Source organism: Macrotis lagotis, chromosome 4 (assembly GCF_037893015.1).
Source record: "Macrotis lagotis isolate mMagLag1 chromosome 4, bilby.v1.9.chrom.fasta, whole genome shotgun sequence".
Lineage (NCBI taxonomy): Eukaryota > Metazoa > Chordata > Mammalia > Peramelemorphia > Peramelidae > Macrotis > Macrotis lagotis.
The window spans coordinates 64,251,253-64,257,252 of NC_133661.1; positions in this window are offsets into that span (position 1 = coordinate 64,251,253).

Sequence of the window (6,000 nt, forward strand, 5' to 3'; positions counted from 1 at the left end):
TTCTTGAGCCTCCTGTTTGATGTCCAAATTTTCTGTTTAGCTCTGGTCTTTTCGTGATGAAATCTTGGAAGTCTCCCATTTTATTACATGTCCATCTTTTTCCCCCTGAAAGAGAAAGCTCAGCTTTGCCAGGTAGTGGATTCTTGGCAGCATTCCACGCTCCCTTGCTCTTCAGAATATCTGATTCCAGGCCCTTTGATCCCTTAATGCTTCTGAGGCCAGGTCCTGAGCAATCCTTACTGTGGCTCCTTGGTATTTAAATTTTTTCTTTCTGGCTGTTTGCAGGATTTTTTCTTTTATCTGATAGTCCTAGAATTTGGCCACAATATTCCTTAGTGTTTTCATTTTAGGATCTCTTTCTGGAAGGGATCGATATATTCTTTCAATAACTATTTTGCCCTCTGGTTCCACAATATCAGGGCAATTTTACATCACTAAATCTTGTAATATTAAGTCCAGGCTTTTTTTTTCTCTTCAATGTTCTAAGGAAAACCAATAATTCTCAGTCTCCCTTCTCAATCAATTGGTTCTTGAGGTCAGTGGCTTTGCTGATGAGGCATTTTACATTTTTTTTCTATTTATTTGATCTTTTGGTTTTGTTTAACACAATCCTGTTGTCTCATGAAGTCATTAGTTTTCAACAATCCAATTCTTTTTTTTTTTTAAGAGAAGAATTTTCTTCATTTACCTTTTGCAACTCCTTTTCCAGTTGGTCCATTCTATTTCTGAAGTAGGTTTCCATTTGCCCAAGTGTAGTTTTGAGAGAATCATTTTCTTTTACCATTTTCCCAATTGAAGATCTGAGTCCAATTATATTTTGAAGGATATGTATTTTTGTTGGGAAATGTTATTTTTCTTTTACAATGTGTTCATTTTCTCTTGAGTTTCCTTTCCCAACTTTTCCAATTGATTTTTAAACTCCTTCCTGATTTCTTCAGGGAAGACTTTCTGGGCTGGATACCAATTCATATTCTCCTCAGCAGTACTAGATCTCTCTGGGTTAGAATCTGTTACTTCCAAATATTTCTCCATGGGCCCCCCTTTTCTCTGGCCTTTTTTCATCTTGCATTGGGGGTGGGGGGGAGCTGGCTCTCAGAAGTTTGATTTGAGAACCCTAGAGACTTTGTTCACTTGGTTTAGTAATTCCCAAGGGCCAGCCAGTAGGGGTTGCTGGTTGCTTTCTCTGGCATGAGGACCTCAGCAGCAGGCTCTGAGTTAAACTTGAAAAGTGAGCTGAATCCTGGGGGAAGGAGTGAATCTCTTTTTGTTGAGTTAGCTCTGCCGCCCTGAGAGGGTGGTGGGGAGAGTTGTTTATTGTTTGTTCTTTTCAAAGGGCTCTACTGAAAGTATGGAGTTTAGGTCCTGGGCTCAGCTGGTTGTTCTCCAGGTATGCTCTGAGACTCTGTGCTGGAACTCATCTTCCAGTAGCTCTTCTCCCCCGGCCAAAGACTCTGCAGCTAAAGTTGGATCTAGCATTTGGCATTCACCAAAGTCTCCACAGCTGAGGCTAACCCTCTGGCCTCCCCTAGCTGCTGTCCCCCAGTGCTGATCTTCTGCTTTCGTCCTCAGGTTTACCCAAGGTCCCCTGAGACAGACCTTCTTGGTAGGTGTTCTTCTCCTAGCTTCCTTTCTGGGTTTTGTTGATCGAATTTCTATTAAGAGATTTCTCTCATGTTATTTCTGAGGGGGAAAGAAAGAGCACCTATCAGAGTATATGTCTTCTCTCCCCCATCTTGCCAAGAAGTCGACATTTACCATATATAGAATTAGAAATGCTGGGTCAAAGAGTATGAATAGTTTTATTGCTCTTTAGAAATAGTTCCATATTGTTCTCCAGAAAGGTTGGATCAATTCACAACTCCACCAGCAATGCATCAATGTCCCAATCCTCCCACAAAATCTCCAATATTAATCGTTTTCCCTTTTCCTCATCTTGACCAATCTGATAGGCACAAGATGATACCTCATTGTTGTTTTAATTTGCATTTCTCTAATCAATAATGATTATCAAAATTTTTTCATATGATTATATAGCCTTATTTTCTTTATTTGAAAATTGTCTATTCATAATCCTTTGATGATTTATCAGCTGGGGAACGACTTATAACTTTAAAAATTTGATGCAATTCTCTATATGTTTCAGAAAAAAAGACCTTTATCAGAATTCTGAGGTGTGAAGATTGTTTCCCAGCTATCTGCTTTCCTTCTAATTTTGTCAGTATTGGTTTTATCAATGTAAAAACTTAATTTGATATGGCCAAAATCAGCCATTTTGAAGTTTATAATATGATATCATTCTTGTTTAGTCATAATTTTAGCCACTTTCCATAGATCTGCTAGATAGAGCATCTCTTGGTCTATTAATTTATCTATGGTGCTGCCCTTTATGTTTAAATCCTGAAGCCACTTTAACCATATTTTAGTCTAGGAATGAGATATGGATCTATGCCAAGTTTTTGCCATTCTATTTTCTAATTTTCCCAACAATTTTTGTTAAAGAGTGAGTTCTTATCCCAGAAGCTGATATCTTTGGGTTTGTCAAATAGCAGATTGCTGTAGTCATTTACTGAGACTTCTTTTGAACCTATCCTAATCCGCTGATCCATTACTCTATTTTTTGAATTAGCACCAGATAGCTTTGATGACTGCTGCTTTATAGTATAGTTTGAGATTTGGTAGAGCTAGGCCACCTTCCTTTACATTTTTTTTCATCAGTTCCCTTGCTATTCTTGACCTTTTGTTACTCCAGATGAATTTTGTTACTATTTTTTCTAGCTAAGCAAAGTAATTATTTGGTAAGTTGATTTGGATGACACTGAATAAGTAACTTAATTTTGAGTAAAATTGTCATTTTTATTATATTAATTTGACTTAAACAATAACATTTGACATTTTTCCAGTTATTTAGATCTGACTATGTGGGTAAGAAGTGCTTTGTAATTTTACTCATACAGTGTTTGGGTTGTTTGGGGAGCTAGATTCCCAAGTATTTAATGTTTTCTGTAATTACTTTAAATGTTATTTTTCTTTCTATCTCTTAATCTTGCAATTTGCTGTTCATCATTTCATTTATATTCCCAGTGCTTAGGATAATGTGTATCAAACATTTATGTTTGTTCAATGTTTACTTAACTTACTAACTCAACTATCTGGCCATAAGAGTTGGCATGGACTCCAGTTCCTAGAGGTCTTTCTGCCTAGCCATTTTGAACTTTAGAAGTTCATAAATTAATAATTGTGTCTAATACTTCCCTTAAAACCGAAAGGAATAGACACAGAAGAGGGACAAACAGACACAGCTTCATATATTCATGGTTTAACAGATGGCAGGCTGGGTTGGGGATGGCAAAGTCTGTCTCCTTCTCTCTTAAAGCATTTTCTTTCTCTGCATTCAACCACAGACAATCAGGGAAAAGCCAGAACTAGAGATTTGCTTTGACTGGTTAATGTCTTTTTAATGCACTGTAGTTCAATCAAAATAGCTTCTTTTCACTATGTGGTTAGCAAAAGAGAACAGATTACTGAATATCTGCTCATGCACCAAACTGGGAACAAGTGCTTCCCTTCTGTTAAACATTACCATGATTTTACCGAGCTAGAAAAAATAGTAACAAAATTCATTGGGAACAACAAAAGGTCAAGAAAAGCATTGATGAAAAAAAATGTAAAGGAAGGTGACCTAGATCTCCCAGATCTAAAACTATACTATAAAGCAGCAGTCATCAGAACTGCCTGGTCCTGGTTTAGAAATAGAGTAATGTATCAGTGGATTAATATAGGTTCAAAAGAAACTGCAGTAAATGACTACAGCAATCTACTGTTTGACAAACACAAAGACATCAGCTTCTGGTATAAGAATTTGCTCTTTGACAAAAATTGTTGGGAAACTGGAAAATAACATAGTAAAAAATAGATATGGACCAACATCTCACTCCCTATACCAAAATAAGGTCAAAACGGATACAGGATTTAGACATAAAGGGCGACACTACAGATAAATTAATAGTACATGAAATGCTCCATCAGATCTATGGAAAGAGGGCAAACTTCTGACCAAACAAGAATTAAAGCCCATCATAAACTGCAAAATGAATCATTTTGACTATATTAAATTAATAATGTTTTGCACCAATAAAATAAATACTGCAAAAATTAGAAGGAAAACAGAAAGCAATCCTCACAAATAGGAGTTCTGATAATAGTATCATTTCTAAAATATATAGAGAATTGCATCAAATTTATAATGTTACAAGTCATCTCCTATTTGAAAAAATCATCTAAGAATATAAATAACACTTTTCAAATGAAGAAATTAAAGCTATATATGAAAAAATGCTCCAAATCATTATTAATTAGAGAAATACAAATTAAAACAACTCTTAGATATCACCTCACCTATCAGATTGACTAAGATGAGAAAAAGGGAAAATGATCAATGTTGGAGAAGTTGTGAGAGGACTGGGACCTTGATACATCACTCATGTAATTATGAATGGATTCATTCATTCTGAAGAGCAGTATGGAACTATACTCAAAGAGCAATAAAAATGTTCATTCTCTTTGATCCAGAGATTCCAATTCTAGACCTATGTCCAGAAGAAATCATAAAAAATGGGAAAAGTCCCACGTTCCATAAGATTCATATTATTGTTCTATAAGAAATCATAAATGGGCAGACTATCGAGAAGCATGGAATGAATTATAGGATCTGATGATGAGTGAAGGGAGCTGAACCAAGAGAGCAATGTACACATCAGCAACAAGATTGTGAGATGAACAAACTTGATGGAAGCAGATCCTCTCAGCAGTTCAAGAATTAGGACAACTTTATTAGGCTGGATATGGACTATGTTATCCCCATCCAGGGGAAAAAAAACAAAACAATACAAAGCAAAAACCCCTTTAGAATCTGATGAAAACTTTATAAAAATCATCTCTTATGTATCTCTTTCCCTTAATCCTAATTCCTCACACTGAAAATGACTAATCTAACCATATTTATCAAAAATATGTCTGTACAATGTTTTTTAAAAAAATAAACATCACCATGATTTTCTGGAAGTTGGCCCCCTGATCTCTTCCACATGGAGCATAAATCAACTGAGCATATATAGTAATTATTCATCGGCCCCCATTTATACTCACTACCAGAAAATATATCCTCCCTATATCCACCCCCAGGCAAAGGCAACGCTCTCCAAATTTTCTCCAGTTGTCTTTTCATATCTTTTCCTTCTCCCATTCTGGTTTAAAATTACCTTTGCTCTCCATCTGGGTCGCAAATCCTCTCTGTAGACTGAAATGACTGTAGGGGCTTCTAATCCTCTTCATGGGAAGGGAAACTTCCATTCATAAACCCTGAAAGACTTAAGGGATGTTCACACTATAAAGATTCATTAGATCCTGTCAGTAGTTCCACCCCATGAGATCTTGAGGAACTCAGTTCTGAGAATCACATTAGGTATCTACTATGAAAAGGAAAGAGAATTTGGCAATGAATTCCAGGAAACTTAAAGAATATTATTACTATTACACATTCTGACCTGCCTATCAAAAGTTATCTTTTACATTTTTTGGTATATATTTTTTGAAAAAAATATACTTGGAAAGTCATTTTAAGAACTTGGAGCATATGTTGCAAGGTCAGGTCATGGATGCATTTGGTTGGAGAGGGATAGAGAATATAGAGAGAAAAGAAAAGGAATTGAAAGAAAATTACAAGGTAGTTTAAGAACTCATTTAGGATGGAGAAAAAAGAATTAGGATTATGAACATTAGACAATGTTCATTATTGTTATTTTCAGTTGCAGTTTGTTCTTCACTGGGTTTTCTTGGCAGAGATAGTGCAACAATTTGCATTTCCTTCTCTAGTTCATTCATAGGTGAGGAAGCTGAGGTAAACAGTGTTAATTAACTTGCTTAGGGTTACATAATTTGTGTTTGAGGTCAGATTTGAACTCAAAAAGAGGAGTATTCCTGACTCCAGGTACAGTTCTCTAA